This window comes from Montipora foliosa, chromosome 3 (genome assembly GCF_036669935.1).
Source record: "Montipora foliosa isolate CH-2021 chromosome 3, ASM3666993v2, whole genome shotgun sequence".
Taxonomy (NCBI): Eukaryota; Metazoa; Cnidaria; class Anthozoa; order Scleractinia; family Acroporidae; genus Montipora; species Montipora foliosa.
This window is the reverse complement of record NC_090871.1, coordinates 33,957,055-33,971,046: the sequence shown is the minus strand read 5'-3', so window position 1 is coordinate 33,971,046 and position 13,992 is coordinate 33,957,055.

The window sequence follows — 13,992 nt, the reverse complement described above, 5'->3', positions numbered from 1 at the left end:
CAGAGTTACGGGTTTTACCGAAGAAAAGTTTAATTCTTCTGGCGTCCGTGCATCACATGAAATGATAGAGTGATTTCACATGACGACACGGCAGCCATGTTGGTGTTCCAAAAACAAAGAAATGATAATCCTCCGGGAATTAAACTCTATTTTTAAGCAAATACTTCCTTTTGTTTCAGTAATCCAAACGCTCTATTGACAGCCTTCACGTGCGATCTGCTACTTTAGCACGTGCCTGAACGCTGATTGGCTCAGAATAATTGGCTTTCAAGTATGGGGCGGAGTTATTCATCTCTCATATGGTAAGCACTGGAGTAGCAGAAGACAAAGTGTCCCCTGCTAAAGGTAACATACACACAAGCTTAAAGTTTATTTTTCTCTCGAATTTCAGAATAACTACAAGAGCTAATATCTTCCAGGCATCACAGTTACAGCTAAAATACATAGCACATACAGGTACATAACCAAATACACAATATTTCAAGATATATTAATTAAAAACAAAAGCCGCTGTACAGAATGCGGTCCTTGATTCTCTTTTAAAACCAGTAAACTCAGTGGTACAGATAAAATCAGATAGCGCATTGCGCAACTTAGCTGATACGTAAGAAAAAGAACTAAGACCATGGCTGGTTGTTCTAGGTTTATGGAGGGATAGAATATAGTTTATAGTTTCCACGAAGATCATGCATAAGAAGAGGACGGGAGAGAAAACGTATCTTTCATATAAGCAGACCAACCACAACATACTTTTATAAAGTGATATGAGGAAATTTTGAATGCTCTTATTGCACAGAGATGTAGAGTTTGACTTAAGTGGTAAGAGGGCAGGTAATTTGCAAATATAAATCTCAGTATTCTCATATTTACATTATACGGTTCCTTTGACAAGAAATTACCAAAGGCCAGTTGTCTGCTATGAGAATAACAGCGAAAAAAGCACTACTTTGTCGCGAATTTTCTATAATAAAAACTTGTTCAGAAATGAGAAGTCTACGTTAACAGCACACAACAGGGCTATTCCGCTCTATGAGCGTTTGTAACACTTATCGAGACCCCATGGTTTTTACAAAAAATGACAAAAATGTGGGCCAGGCATACTAGCACAAGAAAGACAAAATCGTGACCCAAACAGAAAAAAAAATATTTTTCGTGATACAAGTAGTAGCGCAAAGGTTGAGACACTGAATCGAAAATAACAGCAGCCAGCACCAGGTCGTTATCCAGCTACTGCTGGAACAAAATGGACCAAGGCAGGAAACAAACCTGTCATGAAGTGCTACATTATGAGGAATCCTGGTATCAGAGGATAACAAAAACGATTGATTAGCAAGTGGAAAGAAAAAGGTGGATTCGAGACCAGCGAGCAAAGGTTAGCTGATCAAGCAAGAGCAATTAAAGTAAATGGGTGGTTTTCCGATATGGAGATTGAAAAGCAAAAAGGGAAGCGTTGGTTAACACTGAAGGCGAGTATGAAGATGAAGCGCTTGGACTGTCTGGAGTGATGGTAGGGTAGAGCATCAGACAAATGCTGACGGTGGTGAGCAAGATGCATTTGACAATAGACTGAAAATGTGACAACAGATGTACAGACCAAACAACAAAGGGCAAAAATGATTGACGGGCTTTCTGACGAAGAAAAGGAAATGTGGAAGTAGTCAATAGTCAGGAAAGAAAAGGCTTACCATCATTGTGAAATGCAAATAGGAAGAAACTGAAAGAAGAAGTTAAGAAGGTAAATGGGATACTGGTAAAAGTTGATGCAGAGGAAATAACTGCTGCTAACATGCTCATCTACGCTGGAGCAGTGGTTGTTACAGAAAGGTTAGGACTGAAGACTGGGAAAAGGTCCCAGAAGCGGGAGCCCTAGTGGAAACGAAGGCTGGAGTCTCAAATCAAAGACATGAGAGCTAACCTAAGCAGAGTGGAGTCACTCTTAGGAGGGAAAACAGTTAAAGAACACCACAGGTGGCGACTAGAACAAAAGTATAACCTTGCAAAGAATGGCCTCAAGCATGTCTATGAAGATCTCAAACAACGACTCATTGCCAAGTCTAAGAAGCTGCAGAGATATGAGAACAGGAATAAGCAGGTTTCCAGGTGACACCTGACCCTGAGGAGGCCAAGCAATATTGGGATGGCATTTGGGGAGAAGAAACAACACATGAGAAGGAAGCAGAGTGGCTACAGAGGTTGAGGGAGGAGATAGAGCCCCTTCAGCAAGACAACATATGCATCAGTGTGGAGACAGTGACACAATTCGTGAAGAAAGTACCAAACTGGAAAGCACCAGGGCCTGACCCAGAGCAGGGTTTTTGGTTGAAGAATTTCACACCCCTACATACGTACGTTCCAAACAACCTTCAGTCGTGTTTAGATATTGGCATTGTCCCTGACTGGATGACAAAAGGAATAACGATACTCGTCAAGAAAGACCCAGCCCGAAACTACCGCCCGATAACCTGTCTACCAGTAATGTGGACTGGAATAATGTCTGACAAGCTGTATGAATTCCTTGACATGGAAGATATACTACCTGATGAACAAAAAGGCTGCTCAAGGGACCAACGACCAACTGTTCTTTGATAAAATGACCTTAAACAAGAGCAAAGCGAGGAAGAAGAATCTTGCCTTAGGATGATGGATGGATGATGGATTGATTATAAGAAGGCCTATGATATGATACCCCACCCATGGACTTTAGAATGCCTTGGCCTTGTGGGCATAGCCTAAAATATTAAGAACCTGTTGGCCAACTCTATGAATGGTTGGAAGACAGAACTTATATCAAATAGAAAGAGCCTTGGAAGTGTGGACATAAAAAGAGGCACCTTTCAAGGGGATTCCTTGTCTCCACTACTGTTCGTGATAACAATCATCCCCCTCACCCTCATCCTCACAAAGTGTAAAGCAGGATATTCTTACGGAAATAATATAAAAATCAACCATCTCCTGTTTATGGATGATTTCAAGTTATATGCGAAAACTCTGAACCAACTACAATCTTGGACAGATTAAATGGAACATTGAGACTACCCCTCCCCCCCAAATCAATGATGGAAAAATGGCGCATTTTGGCCTTCACATGGTTTCATCCTTGATTAAGGGGGAAGGGCGCATTTCTGTTCCATTTTATTCTGTCCAAGATTGTCTGTATGAGCCCCTGCTCGGCGTTACTAGTAGCGTTATTTAGGGTAATCATAAGATGAAACACGCATTCGCATGCTCAATTACAAGTTATGTGCGATTCGAGAGGACAGCGGCTTCATTACTAACCGAGCTGAACGACACTGAAAAAAGAGAATGCAAGTGGAATTTCTTATTAGCTGTTCATGTACTTTTTGTGTTTAATTAGGAATAAATAGTACGTGTTTAAAAGCATGTTATGATCGACGTGAAATTGTAAAATATGCAGCTTTCATGAAGTGGAGGCTTTGGTAATGATTGTGCAGGAAATTTTAATGAGCGTAATGATTGAATATTTCTGCTCGAACTTGGGAGATACGTTTGAACTCGAAGAAGACATGGAAGAGTATCCCAGGCAAGCAAATAAAACGAACAAACATAGGCGATCACAGTGCCGAAGTTGTTTTGAGGTTTCGAACATAATCGTTGAAAAGAACATCCAGAATAGAACAGAGCTACTTGCATTGGCATGTGAACAAAAGTCTGAGGGCAAAACTGACTTAGCAGAATTCGTGATGAGCAGGGGGAACAGAGTGGTTGAGGAAGTTATCTCAATGGCTTGGGACATGGAGAGGTCAAGTGAAGTGCTCCGAAGAAGCAAACTGTCGAAGCTAGAGATCTTACAGAAATTCGTGAAAGATCCTTTGACAGAGGGATGCAATGGAAGGTGGCTGCAGTGTGCTGAGCAGATCCTGCTGTGGAACGATGTGTCGAGGGAAGCATTTAGTGAAGCTGTAACAAATCTTCTTGAAAAAGGAAGGGGGAAATTTCGAAACATTCTTCTAAAGGGTCCTGCAAACAATGGCAAAACGTTTCTTCTTAACTGACTAAACATTATTTATAGGTCTTTTTGTAATCCCGCAACATCTAATTTCGCGTGGGTGGGAGCTGAAAAAGCGGAGGTCATTTTTTTTTTAATGACTTTAGATGGAACCCCCAAATCATTTAGTGGCATGATTTACTTCTTATGCGCGAGGGTCAGCCAGTACATCTTCCTGCCCCAAAGTCATTTTTCTCACGCGATCTAGAGTTTAAAAGGGACACCCCAATATTTTGTACTACCAAGCACGATATTGTTTGTGTGAGGGGAGGGGTTATCGATGAAAGAGAGACTGAAATGATGGCGGTACGCTGGCACTCTTTCCAGTTCCAAAGCCAAATTAGAGAAAGTGAGCAACTGACAGTTCCTTCATGTGCAAAATGCTTTGCCGAATTTATTTTACATCAATAGCCAGCGGGATCACTGCGAAGAACTCAATACATTTAATTATCACATTTGTTGTATTTGTCCTTTATTAATTAATGAAAGAATTGTTCTTATGGAATCAGAATATTACTACAATGTAGGAGATATTGAATCTCTATGATGGGAAACACACTCCTAAAAATTACTTGGACACCGTTACTTCATAAGTTAATTCATTGTTCGTTCATTCATTCATTAATTTTTTTCAGTGATAAAAGTTAATTTCAGAAAGATTGCTGGATGAATTAAAAATTTAGCACCTCGAATACTTGAAAGTTGACTGTAATGATTCTCATAAACCTGCGTTTCAAACAGGAAGCCTCTAATAAAAAAAAACGGAATAGAACCAATAAAAAAGAAATAAACACATTAATATTGGTGGAAGGAGGATTCGAACCCTCTACAATTGTATACCAATCCATTTACAAATAGCGTTCTACGCGTTCTACACCTCTGTGCTAGCCATACAGAGCTTAGTTAGTCTTGTGAATTTTAAGAATTGTCTTTGCGGCTCCCTTAAATTTGTTGGCGATTTTTACCTGGTCTTTCTTCTGATTTTTTTATGCTGAAAAGTAGAGCATGATTTCCGTTCACAAAAATGTTGAATGGCACGATTTATGGGCTGGTACCAACGAATTGTGTCGATTTTTCACGATTTTCACGTCAGGTCAGTAAAGTGACTGATCAGACAGACACTTCATTTCGATTGCTTGTTAATCGAGCTAAACCGTTGAAAAGCGTCTCAAAGCAGACGTAAATCGTATCAGACACCTCGTAAATCGTGCCTTAAACGTTTTGATGTCATGTAAAACCATTAATTAATTTCAGCGACGCGACCGTTCATAGACCGTATAGTTTTATCCATTGACTCCCACGAAATGCTATTTATTGTTTCTTGTACTCTATCGCAGAACTCTTCATACGATTCATGGGTAATCTCTTGCTGAAGCGCATCTTTCTCCAACTTCCTGGAAACAATGTGAAAAATGTTCTCTATCGGATTTAAGTCCCGACTTCGTGGTGGTATTTTCAAAAGTTCTGACCGACAACGAACCGTAGTGTCCCAGGCTGCTCTGCTGTTTTGAGATGGATCACCCTCCTGAAGCCACATTCGACTCGACTCAATCCTTTGTCAGAATACGAAAACATGGTGTTAAAACTTTTATCAATGAAAGAAGCGAAGAAATTGCCGTTCATTGTCTCGTATCTTTCTTCTCCATACTCTTCCTTTAGGAGCACGGGCTTGGTCCATTGGGTTTGTCTTGTAGATGAACGAGACACCATCCAAGTAAAAGGCGATGGAGTGTGTCCATACATTTGGAGGATAGTTTTCTTCCATCGTTTTCTTGAAAAGATGGCTGGGAGGAATTATTTGTGATTTTAGGCCCTTCAGTTATTTCTCTATTTCTTTGCATTTGTTCTTCGTCTCGTTTTTGTCGTGTTTCATGTCTACACAATTATGGAAAGTATAACGATTCAAGAAGTTAAGAATCTGCTGGAGGAGGCTTTGGCTGCATTACTGATTTTGATCGATGAAATTAAGTCCTCAATTGCAGCCGTGAACTCTAAATACGATAAAATATTGTAAAAAATGTCAGCCTATGATGAAAGAATGATAACACCGGTTAATGAGAATGTGTCTAAAGACTGAACTTTTGGAAATCACCAAGTAACTTAAGAATTTGAAAGTTGAACAATACTCGAGGTGTGATTGTCTGGAAATCAGGGGCATTCCAAAGAGGGACCCAAATGAACAGACAAATGAAAGTGTTACGCAGTTGGGAGAGAAGATTGGAGTTGTCTTGAAAAGTGAAGATATTTCTGCAAGCAACCGTCTCCCCAGTAAAGTGTGAGCAAATGGACAAATTGCAACTGCTCCACCAGTTATTGCTGTAAAGTTTGCAAACCGAGCTGTACCGGAGCAATTCTATCGAGCTAGGAAGGCTCTCAAGGATTTGACTAAGAAAAGCCTTGGGAATACTGAGGAGAAAAGAACTTTTATAAATGAAAGCCTTAAACTGCATAACAAGTCTCTGTTCCAGAAATGTCTACACTGAAGAGAGCCAAAGCTTGAAATATTTGTGGACTAACGGACGAAAGATTTTTATGAAGAAGGACCAGATTCAAGGAAGCAAGATAATCCAAATTCTTAATGTCAATAATGTCAATGACTTGCACAAAATAGGCGGAGAAATGTCCTACACTCAAGTTCTTATTCCCAAATGGGTATGAACTGCCTTAAATATAAAAACAATAGTGTTGTTCACAAACAATAGCACATTGACCTTGCCTTATTGCAACGTCTTAAGATTACCTTTCCTCCCACAAATATTGACCATCTTACTAGCAATATGAGATTCCAGTGTTATAATTCTCATGAAATATGTCAATGAATTTTTACCGATAAATGCTTCTCCACTTCACACTGCAATATTAGGAGCTTCTCAGCCAACTTTGATAATCTTCAACAAATGCTTTCCGAAATATCTTTTCCCTTTGCAATTATTGGCTTCATAGAGATTAAACTTAAATTTGATCAAAACTTGTTATCCAATATTGAAATGCCCGGCTATCACTTCAGCTTTCAACCAAGTCTTTCCAATGCTGGAGGAGTTGGTTTTTACATCAAGTAAGAACTATCATTTACAAATAGGCCAGAACTTACTGTATCAACAAATGACTTTGAGGGATTATGGGTAGAAATGCAAAATTAAGGTTTAACTTCCTAGGGTAATACCTATTCTTCCACTATCCACCCTTTTCTAAATTCATTGAGCATTCCAGTCCAATTTTCAAATTTTTGAATATTGGCAAGTTGACTGATCTTGTTTTCCTTAAGATTGCAGTTTTTATGTATAAATTTCATAGTAGGTGTTTACATTCTGTTTTTGATAATTTTTTAACACAAGTCAACAAAAGACACATGCACAACACATGACATCTAAAATGTTCGTAATATGTATGAAATTAGCTGTTTAAGTATGTGAAACAAACATCGTCGCTACTTTTAAATTGCGTGCCATAAACAGGGAACACCCACTTTCCAAAGGATAGCAGGGTCTTGGAGTGACAATCATCCGGATTTATCAGATTCAAAGCGCCCAAAGACAGATACTGAATTAAGTCCAAGGAAGAAATGTTCTAGCGAGAGTGATAACGATTCAAACAGTGATTCAGAAAGTGCTTCTGAAGACTGCTGGAGCGCCTCCGAGGACAGCAGAGCTTTCAAAGGCAAAAAGCGCATTCTTCATTTGTTTTATCCAAAATTATCATTACAAAGGGCATAAAAACTAGAACTGAATTGTTGGCTTATGCCAATCAACAGAAATCTCAAGAAAACTATGACATTGCAGAGTTTATTGTTAACCGGGGTCCCCATGTTGTAGCTGAGGTCTTAACAATTGCCTGGGAAATGAATACGGTGCAAGAAAACCTGGATCATGCCAAAACATCTCGTATTGAAATTCTTGAAGAAGCATCACAAGGAGAATGTGCACCTGGCTGTAATGGACAGTGGCTGACTTGTGCTAGGGAGGTACTCGAGCAAAATGGTATTTGGAAAGAAAGTTTTACTATAGCCATAAAGGATCTACTTCAGAACAGCTGTAGCAAATTTCGGAATGTAATGATTTGTGGCCAAGCAACTTCAGGGAAGACTTTTCTTCTGAACCCTCTTACATGTGTATGGGAAATGGAATAAAAGATACAAAAACAGTTTCTAACTGTGTAAACTTTATTATTTAACATCTATTAACGTATAGAATTTGACTAGAAAAGTAAGAAGTTGAATAGTCCAGTTTTGAATTCCCCGCTCATTCTAAGAAACCGCTGGATTTTGGTCTAGCCGGCGCAATTTTGCACCGGGACGAGGCTAACCCTGTATTGGCTTTTTTTCCGTCCTTTTTGCTTTCGTTTAAACTGCGCTATGAGTCGAGCAAATCTTAGAAAATGGACCAAGAGAAAGGTAAAGAAAGCAACTAAAGGAAACACCGAAGCCGGGCAAAGGAGTGTGCAGCAGCTGAGTGTAATAGTCTCTTTCTTGTTGACGCTTGATTAAATTGCACCAACGTGCTCTTAAATGAACTTTCCTTTCCAAATAGAAATCAGGTTTTAGAATGCCTGTAGGTATGGACAAATGAAAATAGGTCTTACTGTACCTTCAACTAAATTGAGCCATAAAATAGAAAAGCTAGTTTTGTGAAACACAGTTTTTTTCTGTCATGTTTTGTCTGTATGTGATTTTGGAGAGAATTCTGCTACAAAGGATTATCGAAATCTCCTAAATCAATGTGCAAAATTCACGTTGTCAATGTAGGAGTGGAAGCATCAATATTTAACTGGTCCTCAGTTACACCTTTGCCACGGAAATCTCCAAAGGATAGAAGCAGTTCCTCAACAAAGGCCTGTACATCAACTACAGGTGCAGGAGAGACAGTGGTCATGTCATGCATTGAAAGAGGTGAAAAGTTAGGGTTCACATGTCCTCTGGGAAAAGTTGAGGTATAAATATAACTTGCATGCTATGACCTTGTCCCTAGTGGTATTACATCCCTATAGTCTGGGTCAAGAAGCGCCTCCTTGAAGTGACAATACCATTGGGCACGGAAACAATAAAGAAGAATCCTAAACAATGCCCCATCCCTGATAAAAACGAAGACTATTGTCAAGGAGAACAAATGAAAAAACACGTTAATATGAGGTGCTACATTACCCTAGAGTCCTAGGTCAGATTCTCTTTGAAGCGCCATGAAATTTAAATTTTTTTTAGAGTGGCAGGGGCTTCCCACTTGTTGACATATTTCTGGTGCTGCTTAAACATAAAATTTGAACTTTTAGGCCTGTAGTGTGTATTTTTCTTTCCTTAATGAATGTCTTTTATGCTTTTATAATCCCGACTACATAAGGCTAGGCCGCTTTTCCTGAAGCTCGTTTATGGGGGCCCCGCAGAATGACACAAAAACAGTGGATGGACTAAATTGGCTATGGGCAGCTGCCCATAGCCGCTTCATTATGACTTCATCATAAGATAAAATCGTATATTCACAAAATACAAATTTGGCCCCAGTAAAGGTGGGGGCTACAGAACGCCAAAAATTATGCATAACAACTTGGAGAAAAACGGAAGGAGAGGGGGAGCAGGTGGGGTGAAAAAGAATCTTGTTGCCTCAATGAGTAGCAGAGATGAATGGACGCGTCAGTCTAATCACGTGCATGATATCACAAAGAGGGGGTACTACTAATTTCCGAATTGCTTACCCCGTGGCATACACAGAGAAGTGGTTATGCATACAGAAAAGTCCTACATGTAAACAATTGATAGAAAGCACTATGAGAAAGCATAAAAATCCTATTTGCCAGCAAATATTTCCTATTTTATTTACATTTATAATTAGTTTACATGTTCCAACAGTAGTGCTGGGAAAGGTGAAGTAAGAACTTGGTGTTCTTTGGGAGATGTTGAGATGGTGTTTGAAAAACAAACTGAAGATAAGTCCACCCAGACATGCTTCCTGTTTACCTCTGACGTTGACTCAACATCCATGGACCATATGCATGCATTTAGCTTTGGAGACATCATTGACATAAACGAATCAAGGCAGTCTATACAGGAGCAGCTTGAAGTAAAGGAGGAAATATTGATAAACCTTAAGAAAAAAGTTGGGCAGCTGCAAAAAGAAATTGATGAGTAAATGCCGTTGGTATATGGGGGCTTTTTAATATCATGGAAAGTTTTTTTTCCAGCAGGTGATTTCATCCACATTAAATGACCTAGGATTAGTATCGTTAAAGAAGGAGCAAAGACAAGCGGTGGAGGCTATTGTTATGAACTGTCAGGACTTTCTTGGCATGCTGCCTAAAGGTTTCGGAAAATCATTTATTTTTCAAGTTTTGCCCGGAGTTTTTTACTTCATGTCAAGAAATTTAAGCAAGGATCGAGCAATAGTTTTGGTTGCTTCACCTCTAAATGCGCTCATGAGGGATCTGATTTCTAAACTGAACGAGTGAGGGGTGTCTTCGTTTATGGTGCAGGGCAACTTAGTTAGAGTGGAAGATTCCCACGGCAAAGAATATTGTGCAAGTCTTCCTATCAAAGCATTAAAAAGACCCGAGGTACGGAACTGTGAAGCATACAGTCCAACGTATGCTACTGCAAAATTGTCAGTACTTAATGAAACATTCTACACTGCATTTACATGTTGCAACACAGACTCAACTCTGCCTTCAGATACCTGCAGCCCTTATCCATCTATGCCCGATATCTCCATCACAACACCAAGTATTGAGAAATTGTTAAAGAACCTCAAATCCCATAAGACTGCTGGACCCGACAACATCCAACCCATGGTCCTTAAACAACTGGCTTCTCAGATAGCACCTGTACTTCAGAAGATCTCTACAAGCATCAAGAGTTTCGCGTTTCCGGTTGAAACGCAGCGCATCATGGGATAGGCTCTCCAGAAAAGTGAGCACCAATTCTTGAATGTCACCCATACTGAATATCTCCTGTTTCAGATCGCGTCTGTTTACCTCTGATTCATACTGCATTTTTCCACTGAAATACTTCCTTTAGTTATTGCATATCAGGAATCCTATAAAATGGTGAGTAAGTCCATTGTATGGCTATTAGTGTTTTTATTGCGAAAATATTGCGGTATAACCTGATGAGTTTTGAGGCTGCGAGGCGTGTTGGTCTCTAAATGTTTCACGTCTGTAATCATTCTCTTTTGATTTCTTCTCTAGGTATATGATTTGAGCACCGGATTTGTGTACTTATTTGCTTTTCCAACAGCGGGAAAAGGCTGACTAATTAGGCCAAACAAACCTGCACTGCCTTCATGCATGTTTGAATGGGACAAAAACGTGCGATTGTGAGCCACCATTTCAATGTGTTTCCATCTCCCACGGAGAAAAGGATAGCGAAGGAAGAAAACGATGGATGGAGAACATCAACAGGAAAATAAGGTAAGAAAAAGTCTGGATTCCAAAGAATTCTTCGCGAGTGTGCAGCTTGCATTTTAAAGACGACCAATCTACAAATGAAAATCCCAACCCAACAAAGGATTAAAGAAAGCTAAGGAGATTGCTAAGTTGAGGATCTATGTTGAGCAAGCCATACGAAGATTACAAACATTTTGTCTTATAAAGAATGATGATATTATTACTGTTTATGCTTCTATTTTTAATTTTTTTTTTTTTTTAACATAAACAATATTTATTACAGCATTTGCTCTAAGAGTAAAAAGAGCTCACCTGGAGAGCTTATGCTGTTTGCAATGCATAACAGACAACGTGATGATCGAACAAAAAAGAAATTAACAGAAACAGTTGGACAAGGAAATAAATGATTGAACATACTGAAAAAGCATAACATTAGTGTCAAAATCATTGTGAGAAATACCATTTAAGAACCAATCAGTTTTTTTCATATCAGAAGCACAATGGTATCTATTTCCAAGTAATTGTGGAGCGGAGGTAAACAGGTTTTAACACAGAGCAGCAAGGCTGGGACAGTACAGAAAATAATGTTTAGGATCTTGAGATATTGACGCTGAACGATCCCCATCCCCATGGGTGACTTCACTGTTTATAAACAATAATATTATTCTGTCAAAAGAATCCTTTATTTTTACAGCGAATAAATCTGTGGTTGGAGCATTAATGACAATAGGTGACGTAAGGGTGAGCTTCACTATGATGCTGGTCTACACCACTTTGCAAAAAAAAGTTCATTGCAGAGAACCTGTGGCAACAAGAGCTGAATTCTACATGTTTTTATTGCCTTCACTTTGTAGCAGGCTTCAAGTGATTTACATAAAACCACTCTAAAGAATCTTGTAGTTTGAGCCAGTAATCGTTGTCTAACCAGATACTCTCCACATGGGGTATTCCTTGTCAGTAGTAGGAAATGGAACCATTCTCTCTCAGTTATTGCCAATTGCCCTCAACCTTGAGTATAGTAGGAATGTTTCATCTTTAACGTAACGTTGTCATAATGTTTTACCAATTTAAGTGTGCGGGGATAATATTTGCAATACAGAACAGCATTTAACTTCAAGGATTCCTTTTCCAGAGTAAGGGCAGTCTTCTAATAAATCAGGTGATGCCCCAAGAAACTGTTAAGCATCGTTAAATATATAAATATATATATAGATTTGCAGACTTGGATTATTTGGTCACAGACATTTATTGCTACTCAGAGTTTCATGCTCCTTGCGGAGCAATCATCAGGCAACTGCCAAAAATAACGGATACAAAAGATGATATACAAAATTTGAAAATACAGAACAATGCCTTCTGGCATGACATGCAGAAATGTGATTGGTTAAGCTAAGCGAATACGTTCTTTAACAAGAATTTCTTAGAATGTCTACAATTAGATATCACTTCGCTTCTGTTGTTCAGTGATGACATTTCGGGTTTACATAAACACAAATTACATCATAATTACAGCATAAAAAACCTACTCAAATCTGACAAAGCGATGCAACCTATGCACGACGGAGAAGCATTTCATCATCACCATACCGGAATAGGCAACAATAAACAAACAAAACGAACTTATTTCTACATGCCAGCACCGACGAAAGTTCATCCACAGGTATGGTTAACTAACTGGATTTCTTTGTTTACGAGAGATTTTGTTAGCGTGCCTACAGGAAGTTACCAGCTCATTACGCTTGTTCAAGGTCGCTAGTTCAGGTCTACAAATGATAAAATATTTCTCCCACAGGCACAAATTACATCGGTTCAAGACAGGGTTGTAAGGAGAGGTTTGTTTCAAAAATTTCCAGGTGATCTTGAATTTCAACCTTGCTTCCTTCAAACACCAAACATGCTTACTGAGCTCTGTACTGAGACTCCTGTCGGGGTTGTTGAAAGAAGATTTGTGATTGGCAAATCTTGTTTTAAAAGAGTTCTCAGTGAGTCCAACATAAGTTTGAGCTGGCCTGTTATCTTCAGTTGTCACTGTACCTTGGTAAACCATGGATGATATAAGGCAATTCCCGGCCATAGGGCAGTCTGCTGGTATTCGGCAGTTGCATGCTTTCAAAACTGGTGGTGCAGTTGTTTTCAGTAACGTTGATTTATTGTTACCATCGATCTTCTGCTTGAGGTTGGGCATGCAACAATAGCTGATCTTTACTGTGTTGCGGTTGAAGGTTTTGTGTAATACATGACTTTCAGGGAACTCTTCGTCGAGGATCTTAAGGAAAGTTCGGTAGCTAGTGAATTCCGCACGCTAACAGCTGTTAAAATCCAAATTGCGCGAGTGTAAGTGCATCTATCATTAGCGAGCATTGTAACGAACTTTTCATGTGGCTATTTTATCTGAGAAGTGCTGCACTTCTTGTGCGGTATGAAAGTAGTTAGTAATAAAATGCCAAGTTATCCCTTTTGTTGATCACATCTCCTGGATTAAATTAACGCTCTGATTCTACTATTGAGCACTCTATCAGCTGATGTGCAACAAATGAAATGATACATTGAAGCTCCTTGACGTTGAGCACTCTACGCACCAACTGTTATGGAATCGACGAGATTTGGCAACTCCACCAAAG